Source organism: Pseudochaenichthys georgianus, chromosome 3, assembly GCF_902827115.2.
Source record: "Pseudochaenichthys georgianus chromosome 3, fPseGeo1.2, whole genome shotgun sequence".
Lineage (NCBI taxonomy): Eukaryota > Metazoa > Chordata > Actinopteri > Perciformes > Channichthyidae > Pseudochaenichthys > Pseudochaenichthys georgianus.
In genome coordinates, this window is record NC_047505.1 from 11697647 (window position 1) to 11720345 (window position 22699).

General features: G+C 40.0%; 1 long non-coding RNA gene across 1 annotated transcript; it reads right to left on the minus strand.

Annotated features, from left to right (window-relative positions):
• Positions 1 to 20638: 20638 nt before the first annotated feature.
• On the minus strand, positions 20639 to 22024 carry LOC139433038 (uncharacterized). The gene is made up of 3 exons (XR_011642613.1): positions 21915 to 22024; positions 21634 to 21673; positions 20639 to 21304 (listed from the first exon to the last, which is right to left on the minus strand). It is a non-coding gene; the product is annotated as an uncharacterized lncRNA (long non-coding RNA).
• Positions 22025 to 22699: the final 675 nt, after the last annotated feature.

A 22699-nucleotide genomic window follows, 5' to 3' on the forward strand; every position in this document is an offset into this window, starting at 1 on the left:
AGCGCAAACATATTAGTTTAACAAAATCCGCATCTAAAATTGTGGCATAGATACGTTATTTTCCCCTGTGCAATTCTCCGACCCAGTCTCACATCTCATCGTCATAAACAAATACCGGAAACATTTTTTCAAAATAAAATACTTTATTCCGAGTGTGCTTGCTTTTCTCTTTAAAAGTCATCACATAACGGCATTGTAATACATGGTTCGGCTGCATTAAATATTACATACAGTATCTGCCGTAGTTCTCTATTTATAGAGCCCTGATGAGAAGACGTCTAGACAAACATGAGGAACTGCCGCCAAAACTGAAAACGTAACGTGGATCATAAATATATCAGCAATTAAACAACATCTTACATTTCTTTTCACACAATACGTCTCCTTGCAGTATTACCACTAATTCGGCTGACTTTTATATGTGATCCAATTGGTAGATGGGCTGTATTTACACTATAAAGGTGCACAGCTGATATAAAGGGACATCTAGTGGTCAAAGCATGTTATTGAATTTCATTATTTTAATTATTAGATATTAATGGGATCCCTATAAAGTATTCATTACTCGTTATTCTCTACTAATAGTTAATTAAAGACTGTATATAATGACTATTTTGCACATCACTTTCAAGATTTCAAGATTTTCTAAGGTTTATTGACATCATATACACAAACGGTGTAGTTATGCAATGAATGACAAACTTGGGTCGCAGGTTCCTCAACAGTGCATTACAAGACATCTATCAATATTTGTGCATACCTCCAGCAATGTTAACAATGTTGAAGCACTTATTTTAACTGATATTATACATATGTATTATACTCTTATAAGATGTATGTAGATGGTATAAGAAATGTGCAGAATATGACAGTTTAATGATGGAGGTATACACAGATATTGATAGATGTCTTGTAATGCACTGTTGAGGAACCTGCGATCCAAGTTTTTCATCTCCGACCTTGTCAGGTATTTGTCACAAACGAGCTGAGGACCAAAATGCAGAACGGGAAACGGGATAGTCGGTAACCAGCTTTATTGAAGGCAATAGGCTGGTAGGAGACAAAACGGCAGATAGTAGGCAAAGGGCTGGTCGGGGACAGGCGAGGGTTCCAGGAGAAAGCAGGACGGGAGTCGCAGGTACAGAACGGGTCAGGAAGCAGGCGAGGCAGGCTGGTCAGGGACAGGCAGGGTCGAAACCGGGAGAGCAATCTGAAGGGTAATGCGGTAAAAACTGGCATGCTGCAAAGTACGATCTGGCACTGAGGTGAAAGTGAAGTGGGCCTAAATACTAATGGAGCTGATGGGTGTAACAGAGTGAGAGAGACAGGGTGTGACTACCAGGTGACTAAGGAATGTTAATGCAGAAAATAGGTGAGTGAGAAAGCAGACTGTGACAGTATCGAATACTCAATAAATAAAGAACACAGAATTATTAAATATAAAACACAGAATTTGTGTGATTATACTAAATGATTTACAAATAAACACCACTGCATATTTACAACTGTTACACATGCTGATGTAACGCAAATGTTTCCAACTTGGGATCAATAAAGTATATCTTATCTTAAGCTGATCGATGACTACTGCCATATTTGCAAAATGTGCCTCTGAACCTTTTTATTTTTATTTTTTATTTATCCTTTATTTATCCAGGAATGTCCCATTGAGATACAAGATCTCTTCTTCCAGGGAGTCCTGACCAACACGGCACACAACAAGTTTCAACATAAAACAAAGGCATTAAACAAAAAAAACATACAATTCAAATCTAAATACAGAAGGCCATTTGTGCAGTGGCAAGAAGCATAATCACATCAGCAATAGCATCAGGTAAAACAGTTACATGTTTCATGAAGGGCTAATCGTAGCATACCTTTAAAAGCATTTACAGTAGGAAGTGCCTCTAGACAAAGTTTTACTTGCAGTGTATTCCATAAAAAGGGAGCATAGTGGGAGAATGCAGCTTTACCAAGCTCTGACTGCATCAAAGGAACATTTAAAAGCATCCCATTTGCTGCTCGTCTAGTATTATAAAAGCAAGTATAAAATGACAGAAGTCTGAAGATATATAAGGGCAGCTTACCTAGCAATGACTTAAGGATAAAAATCAACATGTGTGATTGTCTTCTTTGGTACAGAGAGGACCATCCTAAGGACTGATACAAAGTGCAGTGGTGGGTGCGAGAGCCTGCACCCGTTACAAAACGTATAGCAGTATGGTACGCAGAGTCCAGCTTTTTAAGCAGGGAGGAAGAAGCATGCATATAGATCACATCGCCATAGTCTAATACAGACAGAAAGGAACTCTGCACAATTCTCTTCCTGGCTTCAGACGGGAAACATTTCCTTAAACGAAAGAAAAAGCCCAGTTTAGGTCTAAGTTTTCTCAGTAGGTTCCCAATATGAACATCAAAGGCCATCTTTTCATCAATCCATATGCCCAGATATTTGTAGGATGCTACTTTGTCAAGGCATGTCCCTTCCAGTGTAAGAATCGGAGGGACAGCTGTATTAGCTCGAGAGCGAGAGAAGGTCATGTACTTGGTCTTTTTTGCATTAAGGACCAGTCTTAGCCTTAGCAAGGAGTGGTGCAGTGTATTAAAAGCATCCTGTAGAAGCTCTATAGCCTGAGTTAAAGAGGAAGCCACTGTATAAACAACTGTATCATCGGCGTATAAATGAAACCGTGCTGGGTTTATCCCATTTCCTAGTTCATTTATAAAGATGGAGAATAAGACAGGGGCCAAAATAGAGCCTTGTGGAACACCTTTGTTTATAGTAAGAGCAGCTGAGGTATAATCTTCTACTGAGACACACTGAGTTCTTTCAGATAGATAGTTTTTAAACCAGCTCAAAGCCATTTTGCCAAGACCTATGCAGCCAAGCCTCTGCAGTAGCAATGCATGATCCACAGAATCAAAAGCTTTAGACAGATCAACAAACAATGCTGCACAGTGTTTTTTCTTGTCTAGTGCTTCAATGATGTCATTTGAGACTAGCATAGCCGCTGAAGTAGTACTATGGCCTGATCTGAAGCCGGACTGAGACTCGCTAAGAATATTATGGTCAGTTAGAAACTTTTTCAGTTGTTCGTTTACAAGAGATTCAAAGACTTTGGCCATTACAGACAGTCTGGAAATAGGGCGATAATTATTTAGGTCAGAGGGGTCTCCGCCCTTTAACAAGGGGAGAACCATGGCCGACTTCCATGAGCTAGGTAATTCACCAGCATAAAGACTGAGATTCAGAATAGAGGTTATGGGTTCTGCAATCAGACCTGCAGCAACTTTGAAGAAGAACCTTGACAAGTGCATGTTTCAGGCTTATCAATGAACAACAGGAGGGGTCACAGACATAACTTACTTACTTCCGGGTGTAATATTCTCTAAAGCAAATTAGCTGCTCCGACCCTCGGTCCTGACGGACTCCAACTTGTGTTTATTAATCAAACAAATAAATAAACACAAGGATAATTATGTGTTATTGTTGAGTAAATGGAGAATTGCACAGGGGAAAATAACGTAGATCTATGCCACAATTTTAGATGCGGATTTTGTTAAACTAATACGTTTGCGCTGTGGACCAACACTATAAATTGACGGGGAAGGGGGTAGCAATAAAGATAACACCATTAAACAGTTACACAACATAACATAAATAATATCGATAGCAGCGTCCCTAGCAACCACCTTGGTAACAATGAAAACGTTAAATGGACACAATTTCCTGAAGTAATCTTCGTAATAACTAGCAAACTATAGATCATGTACATCCACTTCACACATAATCTGAAATAACAACTCATATTTATCGCATCAAATGACATGAAAACGCATTTTAATGGCCAAACTAACCTTAAAATAGGCATTTTCCACCGAGAATAAAACGGATGTCGGCCATGTTTTTTTTTTCTGCAGGGAGAAATTTGAAGATCACGTGACATAGACGCCAGCCATTGGAAATGAATGGTGAAAAAAAAACGTAGGGATCTTACAATTTCAGAGCCGTTTTTGTAGAAATACTACGTCCCAAGCAACCTGATCTCACCAGAATGCATGACTCCACCACGACTCCTTAATACCGCATTGCGTGGTGGAGTCACGAACTTTGTTACATTTACGTGTCTGCACCACGCAAACAACCCCAATGTAAAGTGAATGAGGCTCCTTTGTCGTCGTGCACACACGCATTTCTACAACATCCTGTAGTGAGCTTTTATTCTATAAAACGTTTTTAAAATCTACTTTATAGCTTGTAGTAACTCACAGGAGGCTTCTTTTATTTTATTTGTATTCATAATAATTTTTATTTTTTGTCAGAATGTATTATGATGCATTAGTTACGAATTTTTGTTCTCAAAAAACAGTGCATTGTGTGTAATAAAACAGTGATTTTTATTACATTGGTTTGTTTTTAAGGAAGGCCAGAGCTTCAGCTGTGTCGAATAGATTGTTCCCTTTAGTTAATGTTTTTTAAAAGAACATTATATTCCTATTTGATCATGTCCCCTTTATTGTATTACGGAGAGCAATGTGAGCATTCCCATTGGATAACGGAGGATTGTACACCCGGAAGTAAGTATTCTCTTTACTGTCGATTGATTTTACAGTGATATCTGCACTACTCATCAACTCAAAAACACCACATTATCCTTGTTGATTACACAACGCTTTTGTAATTTTCCCCTTCGATTCGGAGAAACAAATATTTGTTCAGTTTGTTCAGTTATTCAGCAGTGCTTGCTTTACTCTTTGAAAGCCATCAAATGAATGCATTGTAATCATGTTTGTGTGGGCCTACTGTACTGTTGCACAGTTTATACTGTAGAAACTATGTCCAGGACAAGGTGTTTGGACATTTTGGAAGATTCATAGCTAACCACACTGAAGATTATGGAGGGATTGATCAGTCTTCTTATATTTTAAGCCTCAATTTGTCCTTTCCCCACCCCCCTCTAGGGGGAACACGGGGGTCTTTTCTCAATTTTTCTTACCCGGGGAGCATCCCCCCGGACCCCCTAGTATTGTTTGGTCACCATTTCCACAGCCCCACCTAAAATATTTTCTAACAGCTGCCACTGTTTACCCCATAATCTCTTGTGTGTCTTCCAAAATTGGAAGAGAAATTGCACGATTTCATACATAAGACTGATCACATAAAAACAAAACAGCAACACAACAAAGCAATAAAAGGTGCAAGTTAACACAAACAACCATACATATACATTCATATAAACTAAGTGTCCCATATATTGTGTTTATTTGAGAAATTCTCAATTGAAAAGAAGAAGTATACAACTTTGAAGATATCAGCAGGCAAACTGTTCATCTCATAAGGGGCATCAATCTGCTGCAGTTCTAAACTGACAGCATGTCTGAGATGTACTGAGGAGCCAGACCGGCAACTGATGTGCTCTTTGTTTCCTGGAAGACATTGCACGGCTGAGTTCTGGATACAATGTTTGTATGGATGTGTTTGTTTATAATACCTACTAACAGATAATTACAGTAGTTGAAGTAACAGCCTGCTATTAAGGCCTTCATGTATCAGAATGAGTTGGAGAAAGCTAACCTTGCCGCTGATATGCTTATTGAATCTGGCCATGAAAGTTTTTACCGTTTTAGACTCTAGGTACTTACAGAGTAAATTGTTTCTAGGTTTTAGAACCACATACAAGGCATTTTGAGAAGTAAAGCAAATTACAAGAACGTGTGGGCAGGTCAAAACAAAAGAAGAAGAAGAAAAGCAAATTTCATCGAGCGGATCGTCAGAGCAGTAACTCGATGTACTTTAATATGTACAACATCAATCAATCAAAATACTTTATTAATCATAGTCCTTGTAGCCACTAGGACACGGCGTCTTCGGCTCAGCGTTTTAGGCACAGGAACGAGGCTGGACGTAATCGACTCAAACAGTCCAGAAACCATCGAAACCTTGTCAAATAAATAAAAGTCCCACAAACACATACAAAAATCCCACTGTAATTCCTCTCTTTCATACAACAAAGGTGACGCTATGTGGACACGTGGCCTAAGCATGAAACATTTGGAGCATTCAAGTGAGTTTTTTACTAAAGGAAGAGGCATCAATCCTGCTGCTCAGATTACTGCTCAAATTCAGGGCCTTGACAGTGGAAGTGCATTGTTATCGTCATGATCTGACAGTAATGGCTGACTTTTAAAAAAACATGATACATTAGGCTATTCTGTTCTGGGAAATGTCACATTCAAGCTGTTTTATTCAGAAGTATAAAATAATTCTGGATATGTACAAAAACAACCGGCATATGAAAGATTAATTAATACGGCTGTACAGATTATTATCGGATAATACAAGGGACACAATTTGTTCAACCCGATGATCAGAGGTTTAGTAAATGTTTGTTGATTTTTCAAGGTTGTTCTCCCTGTAAAAGCAGACTATTACATTGCAGGTAGCTGACATTAGTTTACTGTAGCCTATATATCAATAATGAATGCAATGTGTTACATATTTAGTGTGCTGGAATTAATTCACAGGATTCCCGAGAGTGATTGATACAATGCATTACACTCTGATCTGCACAGCCCTCGCGGCGGATGAAGTGGACTTTGTAAATAAAAAATGCTTCCACATGCTCAATGAGATTACAAATTGTATCAATGAAAAACATCTCTAGTGTGGTTTACTTCTGGGAAATTGATAAGCCTGTACTGCAGTTTCAGTAAGTTCATACTGTGACTGTATGTGAACTACGGGCGGGAAATAGCAATTTGCCAAAAACCGGATCATCAATCAATGTTTATTTATATAGCCCAATATCACACATGTTACATTTGTCTCAGTGGTCTTCACAGTTTGTACAGAATATCAGTATGACAATACGACACCCTCTGTCCTTTGACCCTCACATCGTACAAGGAAAAACTTCCAGAGAAAACCCCACAGATCATTACTTATCTCAATGTTTTATTTACAGTTAAAGTTATTTGTGAATTTTAGATATTAACATAAAGAACAACAAAGTGTCTTAAAGGTCTCCTATCATGCAAAATGCACTTTCTTATGTCTTTTATACATAAATGTGTGTCCCCAGGGTGTCAGGGAACTCACAAAGTGTCAGGAAACAAAACCCTCTCTCTTTTCCTCCGTACCCAATCTCTAAAAACGGGGGTACAACGGAGCTGATCCAGATTTGCTGCCGATATGACGTAATATCGGAAATGTGGCTGGCTTTACACTGACGGTCCTATCAGAAACGTTGCGTGTTTTGGACGTAATATGATCTTTGTTTACATTAGCAAGCATCGCTAACACTCAGAGCCAATGCTGTACTGGAGAGAGTATGAGTACAAAAACAATAAATAAAAAGGTACTCACCTTGTGGTAAACCCACAAGACAAAAAGCATTTGAGCTCCATACTATTTCAGAAATAATCCTCAATGTGGTTTTGAACATGATATGGCGTTTAATCACGGCAGCATTTAACTGAGAATCTCTCGGTAGAATTATCCTGAATGAGCAGGCATAAGCTCCCCCCCCCCTCTTTTTTCTTTTTATTAAAGCTATGGACCCAGAATCAGCACTTCTCTAACAGGGCTGAAATAGAGGGGTATGAGGCATGGCTAGAATGGGTGATCTGTTTGGTATGTTGAGCAAAACACTTCATAGACATATGTGAAGTAAGATTTTGTGTTTAAGGTTAGTTCGTTTTGTTACTCCTGTTTTGTTTATTTTTGTATCATACGTTCTGCATGTTTTCTTTTTGGTTGTGAAAGTATATTTTTGTGTAATACAGATTTTGTAAATTACATTTATCAAACGACATTCTCTGTCTCTGCCTTTGTCTTGAGAGTGGGAAAAGTGGGGAAAGAGCAAACTTTGTGCTGCGCCTAGGTTCCCCTAGGCCGGGGTGTAACAATGTCCTCTTATAAAGAGAGCCTGTTTTACTCAGAAAGGTACGTGCTCTTTGGAGCCATACTTGCAAGTATAAAAGATCCTTATTGCTTTTCATACAAATATTGTGTTGCTGTACGTTTGTTACCTTACTGATTATTCTCTCTAGACCACAGCTGATTTTAAAGCTGCTACGACATATGTTTTTTATATATTTGTTTATATCTGAGACCTATAATATATGCCTACAAATTGTATAATAGGAGACCTTTAACATTACGCAACCAACACATTCTCACTCCCAACTCGTCACCTTATTACTAGGGCCGGGACTTTAACGCGTTAATTACGATTAATTAATTACACAAAAATTAACGCGTTAAAAATTAACCATTAATCGCACTTTTAATCGCACTTATTTTTGCACAGCGGAACGTTTCTCACTGGATGAGTTTCAGGCGTACCGATTATACTGGAGCACCAACTAACGTTCATGACTTCAGCATGGGACTTCAAACAACAACAAACCACGGTGATCAATAGTCAAACATGAACGAACAAGCTGATGAGTCCGCTTTGGTCGGCCCCGTGGATGGGAAATTTTGTTTTAAAAAACGGACGGATGGAAGCGTCGACAAGAGCACGGTTGTGTGCAAATTATGCAAAAAAGGAATTTGCATATCACCGCAGCACATCAAGCCTAAAGTATCACCTAAATGCAAAGCATGTAGCAGCTAGCGTGGACGTTAGCCCGACTCCGAGTGCAAGGAACCACACCCTGACCCAACCCACACTCAACCAGATGACTGGTTTCAGGGCCAGGATAAGTAAGTCCACGTCTGAGAGAATAACCAGCTCCCTGGCTCACTGGATTGGGCTCGACATTAAGGACTGCCCGATGGCCCGGGGCCATCTAGTATTTAGCTCGGGCAATGAAGCCTCACCTGCTGGTTGCCCGATCGGGCAATCTATTATGCCAGTATCATGCAGCTCGCGGATCTAGTAATGAGTGACCCGACAGTAAAACTAAACATATCTACAGTATAACTAGTTTAGGTAGTTTGAGAGGTAATTAAAATAGCTACGTGTGATATTCTAACCTGAAGTGTGTGTTACTTTTGTTCCGCTCACCGCTGCATGCGATCAAGCAGAGCTGCGTGTCGAGTCTCGACTCGTCAGCAGCAGCTGATCTCTCTCTCCCGTCAGATTAGACTTCACTCGCGTTTATGTCCATATCGATCAGATCCAGCTAGTTCTAGCTAATGATAGACTACCTGCTTATTAAAAGACAACTACACAATAAGTGTCGCTATGCAACTTTTCAACAGTTTTCAACGGGCAGGGCGTCCCATAGCAACCTGGTCTCACCAAAATACGTGAAATGAACACGATTCCTTATGTGGTGGGGAATCTGCTAAATTACGTGTCGGCACCACGGAAACAACCCCAATGTAAAGTGAATGAGGATCCTTTTTCGTGGTGGACACACATTTCTGCAACGTCCCACAGTGAGCTTAATGTTGTTTTCTACTCAATAAAAGTTTAAAATGTACTTTATTATGGATGTTATTCCCTATCTTTATTCATGAGCGTGTTCTTTCAATTTGAGAGCATAATTTATTGATTTCACGTTCAGATTTTGTATTTCTTTCAGTCAAACCCTGTCCTTGAGCTTAGATTTGCTCTGCTTCTGCTCAAACCGTATGCATGCACTCAGATATATTGCTGCTTGCACAGATTTCCTGTTTTCCAGTTTAAAAACTTTTGTTACCTTCATTAAGCTCACTGTGGGACGTTGCAGAAATGTGTGTGCCCACGCAACACATTCTCACTCCCAACGTATACTATAGTGACGTTATGTCAGGATCCCTTGGCGTCACCATCAAACGCAGTGGGGGGCCCTTTAGCGTCGATTATCAACTATCAAGGAGTCCCATTGACTTGCATAGAGCTCGCTGAACGTGGTAATAGACGAGTTGGGATCGCAGAGAAATACACTCCGCAGACCCGACCAGGTTGCTATGGGACGCCCTGCCCGTTGAAAACTGACGCTCGAGGCGTACCCAGTGAGTAATAAGGTGACGTGAAGGGGCCCTGACCGATCATTAATATGTGATGAGTTGGGAGTGAGAATGTGATTCCGAGGATCCTTCACAGGTGTCAAAGCTCTACTTCAATGCCTGGATCTGCAACCTAGTCATTTGTACACTAAGTTCTAAAACCCACCCATAGACCCAAAAAAAACAATGGCAACTTGCATTGTTCTCTCTCTTCTCTTCTTGCTTTTGTGCTTTTGCAGTGGCCTCTTTCTCTTCTTTCCTTGCCACGGCTCAGATCAACACACAGGTGGTTCTCTGAAAATTGGGCGGCGTACAACTCTGTAGACCGTGGCAGCTCTCCACATCAGATGGTTCTGTGTGCCGTCTGTTGGAAGCGGATCCTCCAAACTTTTCACAGCAGACATATGAAGCGAAACTGAAAGACTCACAACAATAAGAGCAACAAGCAGCTAGCATCAAGCTTACATTGCTCAGATCCACCAGCTTCCTCACCAGTAGCGGCTGGCCAATAGGGGGCGCTAGGGCGCCGCCCTCCCTAAACCACACACAAAAACATCAATAATAATAATAATAATAATTATATACATTTTCAATATTTGTGTGTTTAAAATATTGAATGCACCCAGAAATATGTGTAAAATATGATTTTAAAATAATTTGCGCAATATATATATACACATCATACATAGGCTATATGCAAGTATTGCTAATGCCAAAAAAAAATCATAAATTGGAAAATAATACAGTACAAGTACGTCTGGGTCTCTGTGTTTCATTCAAGCTCGGCTCTGTGTGTGTAGAACGAGCCATTTGGTGTGCCGATTGTGAGAGAGAGAGAGAGAGAGCCGGTACCGGAGATCGTTGTTGTTGGCTTCTGGTGCTAGCGAGCTACGCTAACGGATATAAGGAGCTTTTTCCACAACAAGGTGGAGGAGAGTCCTCTCCTGTCAGACTGAGAGGCTCAGTGAACTAAAGGACTCTCTGAGCAACCTGATCTCACCAGAATGCGTGACTCCACCACGACTTCTTAACACCACAATGCGTGGTGGAGTCACGAACTTTGTTACATTTACGTGTCGGCACCACGCAAACAACCCCAATGTAAAGTGAATGAGGCTCCTTTGTCGTGGTGCACACACGCATTTCTACCACGTCCCGCAGTGAGCTTTTATTCTATAAAACGGTTTTTTAAATCTACTTTATAGCTTATAGTAACTCACGGGAGGCTTCTTTTATTTTATTTGTATTCATAATAAAAAATTGTTTTCGTCAGAATGTAAAAAGACCAGACACAGAGACAGCTTCATCCCACAGGCTATACGATTATTAAACACCTGAACTTAGAAACAACATCCATAACATTCATCTGGCTGCTACTTAGAAATTATTTATCTAATATATCATATTCCAATCACTTGTAGTTTCTTATTGCACTATTTAACTATGTTTTCTGTGTAGGCCTATCTGTTTTATTGCGTAGCACTGTTGGAGGAGCCTGTGACCTAAGGGGGGGGGGGGGGGGTAGGACACGTTCGATTCCTGTTTTGAATAGTGTGCCGTCGATGGGTTTCATTCCATTTCAAAGTCCTTTTTGACGCTCTGTGTAATCTTCGCACACTGCCACTCCAACATCCAATCACAGAGGTTGAGGACTGATCAGGGGTTTGTCAAGCTAAGCACATGGTGTAGTTCCAAACGATAGCTGAGGATTCTGGGTAGTGTAGTGTCTTCGGCCATCCTAAAACTCCGAAAAAATATTTGTTTCTCCGAATCGAAGGGGAAAAATACAAAAGCATTGCACACAATTCAAACCAATCAATGTTCTGTAATTAACAAGGATAATCTGGTGTTTTTTAGTCGATGAGTAGTGCAGATATCACTGTTAAATCAATCGACAGTAAGGAGAATACTTACTTCCGGGTGTACAATTCTCCGTTATCCAATGGGAATGGACGCTCGTAATACAATACAGGGGACATGATCATTATCTTTTAAATAACGTTAACTAAAGGGAACAATCTATTTGACACAGCTGAAGCTCTGGCCTTCCTTAAAAACTAACTAATTTAATACAAATCACAGTTGCATTACACACAATGCACTGTTTTTTGAGAACACAAATTCGTAACTAATGTAATTTTTACATTCTGAGGAAAAATAAAAATTATTATGAATACAAATAAAATTATGAATTACTACAAGCTATAAAGTAGATTTAAAAAAAAACGTTTTATAGAATAAAAGCTCACTGCGGGACGTTGTAGAAATGCGTGTGTGCACCACGACAAAGGAGCCTCATTCACTTTACATTGGGGTTGTTTGCGTGGTGCCGACACGTAAATGTAACAGAGTTCGTGACTCCACCACGCATTGTGGTGTTAAGAAGTCGTGGTGGAGTCACGCATTCTGGTGAGATCAGGTTGCTCGGAGTGTTTGGATAGTTAACTTTAGTCTAAGTCATCTCAGTGGGTCTCAAACGGTTTGGTCACGATTAATGTAAACAATTATTTCCGAGGCACACGTTTATGATCATTATAGTTATAAAAAAAATAACAGAATACAGGAAAAACAGGTATGAAATACTATATGAATAAAGTTTAAAAGGGTGATTTGTAAAATATCCATAAAGAAATAGTAAATCTGTTTACAGTTCTGTTATATCTCTCACAAGCTCCGTCCTCTACTGGACTCTATGGGTACTACCCTCTATGCAAGCATTCTCCCACTGAGACTTCTATAGACGTAGCCGGCCTTGGGCGGGCCTACCTGAATGCGCGCGCATCACACCGTATAAAAGGAGGCCTCACCTCCTGACTATCATCCTTTTCTCTTCAACAGCAGAAGTGATTCCACGAGAGACTGAGACGTTTGAAGGAAGAAGAAAGAGTTATCATACCTCCAGGGAGTCGCCACTGCTAGAGACCCGGGCCTGTCCTTCGTGCCCTGGCTGAAATAGCGGGCGCCGATCCCCACCACCTTGCTGTCACTACCCGATCCGTCACCCTGCCCGATCGGTACTGCGCATGTGCGAGATGGTCCGGAAGTCCGGACGGCAACCCAAGATGGACACTTGACACAGTGGCTTTTAGCAAAGCTCAAAACATTTTTTTAACTTCTGTTAGACAGCTATCATACTGAATACATTATTTACTGTGAATGTATGCAAAAATGTATGGCATATGGCTGTCTAACAGAAGTTAAATTCATTTCTCACTTATTCTGACAATGTACTTAACCCTAAATAAAAGAACCCCATAAAAAGAGTTGTTAAATAATAGTGAAGTCACGTTGTAATAACAATAACTCATCTCTCTCGGTTTTTCTTTTTGAGCTTTGCTAAAAGCCACTGTGTCAAGTGTCCATCTTGGGATGCCGTCCGGACTTCCGGACCATCTCGCACATGCGCAGTACCGATCGGGCAGGGGGACGGATCGGGTAGTGACACTTGCTTCGAGTGGTTGGGGGACCAGGATATGGCCGAGGCGGTGCCATTCAAGTTCGCCATTCCTTCCGGGTCTGGCGTCCATGGAAGTCCACCGCCCAGGGCTGTACTCTCCCTGGGTGATGATCATGGCGGCGGATGTGAGGGCTACTTACTTATTGCTAGAGATGCCCCCGCCTCACCAGGTCAGAGCGATTATTGGGCCGCAAGGCAAGCAGAAACCCGCCGCTGCTGTGTCTGTAAAGCCGTTGTGTCCTTGGGTAAGACACTCTACCTGAACTTGCTCCTGTGGGTATTGTCCACAGTACATGACCATTGCATGTATTTGTGAAGCGCTTTGAGCATCTGGAAAAGCGCTATAATAAATATAAGGAATTATTATGATAGCCATGTGATTAACATGATGATTCAGCCTCTATGGAGAGAGACATCAAGCATGCTCATATCTGACGTGGAGCTAATCTGAAGTAAACATTGAATACTGCTTTCTGTTCCTCCATCTTGTGACTGTGTGACTCCCTCTCTTGGATATCTGCATGTGAAGGACGCTGTTCAGGAACTAGTTGATGCTCTGTATGTGATGACTACTTCCATTCTGGAGAGGATCACAGATACATGGGTCCTGAGGTTGAAGCTCAAGCCTGTGACGAGTGAGATTGTTCTAACAATTTCCAATAAAGGTTATTCTGAAACATAACTATCACTGTTATCTTTCCTTCTATAACGGTAATGTAGGCCAAGAAAAACTTTGCATTGCATAATATTTAAACTTACATTCAGGCACTATAAATGAAGCCAAAAATATGTCAAGTTGGGGCTTAGCCCACCAAAAAGTGCATAGTTGCAATTTAGGCAGTTAAGCATTTTATATCAGTGGGTCCTAATGGTGCAACACGGAAGGCAGACAGAATTGCTAAGACACAGGTGTCACATGAAATGTAAATGTTCTGGAAAGTTCCTTATACAGCTTCAGCCTTTTTTTATCTCATGAAGTCCCTAAGTGACACACCCTGAACAGTCTGGTGGGTCATGGTCCTTGTCATTTGCTTTTGTTTTCCCAAAACAACATGTCCAAGATGTCCATGTGCCAGGCCAACACATGTGACAGAACTAGCTACATTTGGAAAGGTTTTTTTGTTGCTAAAGTTAACATTCAAGCAATTTAAGAATACAAATGCTTACATGCCATTTGTTAAACATTAAGCTGTCTTCGGCTCTTTTCGGCTGTAACAAATTTAAATGTCCCCTCTCTGGGACGAACAAAGGTATTCTGAATCTGATTACATTTAACCTGTTGTGGAAACATTTCGTGATTTAAATGGATATGAAACAAATGCCATACATATTGCTGTGACACTGGTGTCATCGGGACTTTAGCCCTAAACATTCACAGTAAACCCGTGACATAATGCACAATTAGAAATAAGATTATGATCTAGTCAGTTAATTTAGCTGATTCAATCATATTTAACATATTCTTTATTCTTCAATTCAAAGTATGTTCAAACAAATGTAAACCAAAAAATCATCCTTGTTAATTAAGTTATAAATAAGAGTTACTTTACCATTGAAGCGCAGATATTTGACACTAGGGGGGGGTTTACTTGTCAGAAATGTGTTCTCGGTGGTCTATTTAGTCTAAATGACGTTCCCCTTAATTTCCCCAAAAGTAGAAATGGGTCCGGGTTCTTAGGGTTAAACGTATAGGCTTAAAGGCATAATAGAACTACTGTATATTCAACGTGTGCCCCGCTGGACTTACTTTTCTGTGGTTGACCGTCACTATAGCCACGGAAGATAGTTTGTGTGTTTCATTCCCATGCATCAAGGTTATTTTCATGTATGTAATTGTTTTTCCTGCACAGTGTAGAGTCTTGTTGTGATGAGAGGGATACAGGTATTTCATAAAAAAACGTGCTCCCTGGAGAATAGCTACATAATTGATATCACAATTTAATCGGAGCTGATCACAACTTGTCATGAGTGATCCAGTCATCTCGATGAGCGTTTGGGCTGTGAATACATGACTTGTGTTTTACTTTTAGGCTGCAGGGCTCTCAAGTTTTGAACAGAGTTCAGAGTGAGATTTTGGCAGCGGCGGGGCTTTGGGTGGGGACGGTGGTCTTATCTGATAAATGACACATCAATTCATACAAATAAAAACATATTTATTTCATTCTTAGTGAAGGGATGTGTGTGTGTGTGTGTGTGTGTGTGTGTGTGTGTGTGTGTGTGTGTGTGTGTGTGTGTGTGTGTGTGTGTTTTTTGTTGTAGGTGTTGGTGGCAACCCTCTCCGCGTCGGCATTAGAGTGAGGGAGCACTAGAACAAGTTGAGCTATTTTAGTGAGCCTCCCAAACTGGCTCAAACCGGTCACCTTTAAAAAAAGGAACCGAGAGACTCTATTACTCAAATGCTTTGCTTTTGATTTCAATTGATTATGTGTATGTCATGTGGTGCCAAATATTTCTTACCTTGCACTTGATTGAGGACATACTCCCTCAAAACTCCTCAACATTAAAGGTGGTGGGATCTTGGGGCATGGGGATATCCATCAGCTGATATTCCAGGAACTCCTCACACACCTTGTCCTGTTCCTCCGGCCCATGGAAAGGTAGTAGTTCCTGAAATCTAAAAAGAGCACCATGTGTAAAGAACTGATTAATGTATTCAATCAAAGTATTGAAATCCTGGAAAATGTTGAAACCCTTACCTGTCTATTAGTACTGGGGGGAAACGATTATTTCGAAAACGATTAATCGGGCGATTATTTGATCGATTAGTCGACTAATCTAACGATTATTTTTCTGTTGTTCAATTCATAAAAAAAGTAATGTAAAAAAAGTAATGTAAAACATTTTTTTTCCACGATACTGTGTCTCAGGGGATCTTAATATTTAACAAACTATTAATGTGTTATACCAGATTAACGGAAATAATCTCAGCTAACTGACGATACAAACCATGTTTACCAAAACAAAACACAAGTCTCATAAGAAGCATCTAAATGACCCATGAGCGAAAAATGCTAACGGACATTGGCACAGAACTCAAGATAAAAGTAGGCTACCCTTATTACTTATCGTAGCTGCACATACAAGATATCCGATTAAAGCTGAGACTCCACAGATTATGTAGGTATATAGTATCATCACTGAGTGATCCGGACTCGCGACAGGGGAAGCAAATACAGTCATCACAACACGTACCTTTACAGAGCTTCTAGGGAGATCGTCTCACCACCGTAGCTGTCAATCTGATCAAAAGATGTGTTCAATGGCATTAAAAATGAGAAAAAACGCGGCTGAATCGGTTAATCCATAGGTGTTTAACGTCTATGTATAAAAAAATGATTGAATTTATAATCCATAATTCCATTTTATGTAAAAATCGGAGAGAAAATGCTAGCTGCTAATGGTAGCCACCACAGCTAGCTGCCACTTTAAGTGTTCCAACATAGCCGTTGTGCTTGTGTGATATGCCAACTCCATTTGGCAAAGACTGCAAATGACAATATCTTTGCGTTTTGGACTAACTTTAAAATATTCCCATGCTTTTGAAGACCTAGGGCGAGATGTTTTCGTTGAGGGCTTCGTGCGCAATCCTGTGAGGAGGAGGTGGTAGCCGTTTCAGTCTCCATTGTGTTTGAAGTGCGATTGCGAACTGCTTGTTGCTTTGTTTACACACCCACGTGTGTGTAGCGACGCGTCGGCGCTGAAATATGTCGTCGACGATATTTTGAAGTCGAGGCGTCGACGCTACAGCACTACTGTCTATAAAGTATAGGGCAGAATCAAGCGGCAAACTCTGGGGAAGAGCCGGGAAGCCAATACGGAAGTGCCACACACTGCAGTTCATATATTGGCCGATAGGCGATGGCTGCAGAAAGGAGCAATTTCCATAGACCCCCATGTTAAAATGCCCAACTTTACAGCGGAAAAAAACATGTTTTTCTCCCTGGCTCCATACATTTTATTATCGATACAGTTAGATTCCACCTTCATGATTATGGATCTGTGAGTGAATTGTTTTCTAACGCGACCCTTTTATTTATATTAGGTCTTAAAGTTTTTGCATTAATTAGGGCGTGGTCACGTTGATGGACACGTACATGCCTCACTGTCAGCTAACAGCAACTTGTCCACTCTGCTAGGCTACAACCATAGAGGCTACAACGTTAGTTAGTCATAGTACTGTACTTGACCCTTTAGCTTTAGCCGTGTTCGTGGGTGATATACCAGACAATTAAGATGTCGTGCTGTGCGCTTGAATGTACTAACAGAACTTCCAAGAAGTCTACTCTCAGCTTTTTTCGGTGAGTAAAATGATAATATTATACATGTTAACCCCGTTAGCAGGTGTTTGTGTGCTTGTTAGCTTAGCTTGTTATGTAGCTTATTAGCCAGCTAAGGATGTAACCCTTTATACGTGTGTATATATATATATATACAGTTTAGTTTATGATTCAGCCTTGGGTAAGACTTTTATAGTCTATGGCTATGACGCCCATAATGCTAAACGGGAGCAAATGTTAAAAGGGGACCCAATTATCCCAGTGGTGGGATAACCGAAGCTAACCGGAGCCGTAGCTAGCCCTTTGCGGCTCCGGTTAGCTTCGGCGGCGGAGCCCGGCGTTATAACTGGAGATCAAGGAATGCAGCGAAACGCGGACTTGGTTCGCCTGCAGCCCGCTATAGTATTAGCTAAAGAAATGATGTTGAACAAGTCTTATTAAGCTGAACATCGCCACAATTGTTCTGCTATGTATCGGTACTTATTTTATTTTCTTAACGTGTGAATGACAAGCATTAAGAATAACAACAAATAGCTATTTATCTTGCATATTGTCTCGTTTGATTATGAATGTAACGTTTATATAGTGGAACTACACTGTTTTATCAAAACCAAAGTGCCACGCAGTAACTTGGTAGGCCCATGCATGTATTTCAGCAGGAAATGTGCAACCTAGATTACATTTACCAACACAGACTATATAGAAATATTTGTAAAAGTTGTTCATGCGTTATTAAGTGAATATGGCATTAACCCTCCTGTTGTCTTTGGGTCGGTTTTCATGTATTTTTGAATAAAGGTTTCCTTTGGCTGGACCAGTGGGTGCTGAACATCCGGAGGAATACATGGACCCCCAACGTTTCTTCTCGCCTGTGCAGTGCACACTTTGAGAGTCATCCCTTCAGCACGGACTCATGGGTACAGATCCTTTTAAAAAAAATAAAAATAACTTGGTTCCATTTGTGAGTGTAAATTGTTGTTACTAATTAAATACATGTTATACATCATACAATGCTAAATAATTGTTATGGCACAGCTTGCACATCAGTGATAAGTAATGTTCTTTTGATTAAAGGCCAAATTAAGATTTAGCCAGTTAAGTAAAGAAACATAGAAATCGATTTTTTTGCAAACCATCACATTTCTCTTCAATTTATGCAAAGACTCTTTATCATAGATAGAGAATTGCCATTTCCCCCACATACTCTATGTTAAAAACAGATGAATTATATTACCTTTTTTTACATTATTTTAATAGCAACATTCATTCATCTGTTGTCATCTTATAACTTATTTATCTTAACAGCTATCACTGTAAAAAAAAAAATGATTTAAGTTAATTTTACTATACAATATTTATCTTTATTTATTTATTTCTGTTCTTGCATATGTCTTATTATATTTACGTGTATATATATTTCTGCCTGCACTAATTTATTATTCTTAATTTAATTTAGAATTTATTTGATTGTTTTATGTCTTATATAACTATGTTGCATTGTTGGAGGAGCTCGGGACAGATGATTTGCATTGCCATTCCTACAATGTAGCCTATGTGCATATGACATAAATCCTTTGAATCTGAATCTTGGAAACACGTAATTGTTGAATAGATTAACTGCATAGTTAACATGTTGGCCCTCTATTGTCTTTTATAATGCACTCTTACATTTAAAACAACATTATTCAAAAGAAAGTTGAATATCTACAGACCTCAAAAAGTTATTTTATATGTTTTTGTTTATTATTTTTATTAGGGAAGGAGAAAAACACTGCAGTGCCCACCATTTTCTATTTCACCAATGGCAAAGAACACCAGCCTGGAAGGAAAAGCAGGGTGAGTAACAATGACGAGGTCAGTGACACTCCTAGTTCGACTGTTGACAGCAATGAGGAGGTTGCAGATGTCGACCATGGTAGTGGTGAAAACAGTCTTGCTGCTGATCAGAGCAATATCATTATGATACAAGGCACACCTGAAGAAGCCTTTGTTGTTCCACATGTGGAGCGTAATGACATTTCAACAGTCAATGCTTATGAGGAGGGTGTTGGTTTGGGCAGCAGCAGCCAACAAACAAAACAAATTGGAAAACAGGCAGACTCCGCCTCTGTTCACTCTTACACTTTAAACTAAGACGGGTCATACTGAATAGTTTGTGCACACATTTCTAACATGTGATCTTTCTTTCATGTAGGACGCTTGAGGGAAGTTGCAACGCCTCGGCCAATGGGATGTCTTCTCCACGTGAAAGAGATTGAAGGCATCATTTATAACTTGAGACAATTTTCCAAAAGTTATGACTTGTATTGGCTTAGATAGTAATGGATTACATCTAACACGAATCAAGATCGTATAGAAAAAAATGAAAGTGTAATCCTTAGATACATAGGAAGAGATGTAATCGGATTAGTTTTACTTTTTTTAATAATAGGGAAACTCAGGATTACAATCTTATTCAAAACCTAAAAAGAGCATATATATGTAAAATTATCAAATTGTATCTCTTCTCTGGAAGCGGTACTGTTCTGTAGGCTAATACTAATTGTGAATCTATACACCTACTGCCTGAATCTGCTTTATGGTATTATATTATACATTTTAAGTAAAAAAAATCATATTAATATTTCTTCTCTCCTGTGTTTATTTGCATTGCATTTGATATTGAGGTAATCCAAAACAAAAATAAAGTTATCACGTTACATTACTTTTATATCTTGATACTCACATGAAGTTACTGGTTGTGTTTTTGGCAAGCAGCCCTCCCAACCCTGTACATAAGTTATATCATTTGAATTACTGATACAGTTGTTGCACATCTTTAATTTATTTTCTCGTGTACTTAAGTCATAAAATGATTCGAAACCTTTACTTTTCATAAAATGCAAGATGTAACTTTCAATGTGGCTTTATCACATTTTCAATGTAAATAGATAAGAGGAAGAGCAGCCATGTTAACAGTGTTATGGCTACAGATGTAATATCTAACTCAACATTAGCCATGACAGTCTGGGCTTAGCAAGGGCCTTAGAATACATACTCTAAAGGCCAAATCCAAAGACAGTGATACTGACATTTTAGCAGTTCACAGTCTTTGGGGGTGGTCTTTCAGGCAATTGGCTGGTGACTTAAAAAAAATATCATTTCCCCTAGGGGTGAAATGAACTCCATCTCGCAAAAACAGCCCAGGACTGTCATGTCTAATGTTGGAGTGGTCAACAATGGCACCATTTAGGCTATGAACAAAAGTAGCCATAACACTGTTAACAAACTTCCGGGCCTTGTCAATTTTGACAGGATTTGCACCAGCCCTCCACCGGCGCCTCTGGGAGAGCATGATCTTCAAGCCAGGGTGCCGATGGTGAAGCTGGTCCAGGTCCTCCTTCATCTGGTTCAGCAACTGAACACTGGGCACATCCCCCAAGTCATTGCCGCCACAGTGGATGAGGAGGACATCCGGGACTGCTCTTCCTCGCGGGGAGTAGGAAAAGAAAGGGAGGACACCTCTCCAGCGCAGTTCACCCCAACCGAACCAGCACACCCTCAGGTCGAGGCCAAGGTTGCTGCTGATGGTCTCTGTAGCTCTCTGGGCTCCACGCCGGACATAGCTCCCGATTATCCATACAGTCACTATGGGAGGAAAATAAATGAGAGTAACAAATGCTTCAGATCATGAGGAATATCAAATAAAGTGTTGCTCATTTTGTTCCTTTGACAATAACATACAAAAATAACTATGAAATCACACCTGTATGGTTAAAAGTAACAAGAGAGCAAAACCTCAAAAAACAGATTAACAGCACACAGTTTATATATATATATATATATATATATATATATATATATATATACTGTGTGCTGTTTATCTACAATTGTGCATACATGTATATGTATAGTATGTTTGTGTGTAATGTCAACCATCTGAAGTCCTGTAAAGTAAGCCAGGACCATCAACTTACAGGTTGTGCAGTTTGGCGTGGATCTTCTTTTTTCTTAATTCTGAAATAAATAAAAATGTTTTAATCAATATAAAAGCACCTTTCTTTTTCTACAGTCATATTTCATTAATCACATTTAATTCACGCAACACTGGCCATATCTCTGCTAGTTTACAAAGTTTAGTTACAAATGACATTTATATTAGAAAAACGGTGAAGCACTTAAAAAACAATTGTATAGTGTAGGTTCAAGAACCTTTAAATCAAAAGGACAAGTTTTGTAAAGTTACAGGGTATCTTACCTTCAGAATATGCCGGGAACGAGGAGCAGTGACCGCAAGCTGGGTTGTTAGCATAGGTTGTTAGCTTAATACTGAATAGAGCATGTTAGCTTAGCTTCTTAGCCTGAGCTAGGTCTGGATCGTCACGCTCGGTGGCAGCAGGTCCCGCCCTGTCCCACCTCGGCTCCGCCTCAGCACCGCCTCTTTGCCCTTATTTGGAGCAGGCGGGAGAAGGCGGGAGTTAGACTCTGACGTCGCTGTCGAGCCGTTAGTGGCCGACTCCGCCTACTAAGGGCTTCACGGCAACTCTGCAGAATCCTATGGGTGACGTCACGGACCCTACGTCCATTTATATATACAGTCTATGGGCAGAATGTCTAAGTCCTACCCGGATACAGCCATGTTATTTTCTAATTCGCTGTTCGATAGCTTACATTCTTTTGATTGGTTGATGCGTGGCTCCAGTGATTCTGTACTAGTTTGTTTACAAAATTGCGGCGCAACTTGGTGGGCGGTACCCTGGAAAGAAATCTCTGCGAGAGAAATACAAGGTGTGAGCGTGTGAATGGAGTGGAATGCATGTGTCTCACGCCAAATGCGTGAGACTTGAGAGCCCTGCTGTCTGGACAGCTATCAGAGCTACTATACATCACATTAAGAACGATGTACAAAAGAAAGTCGGACACAAATATATAATTTAAATGATTTATTCAAGTTTGCAATATTTTGAACAGGCATCCACACAGTCACCTACTTTGTAATGTTCGATACCTCCCTGTAAGCGTCACGATATCCACCTCTCACCC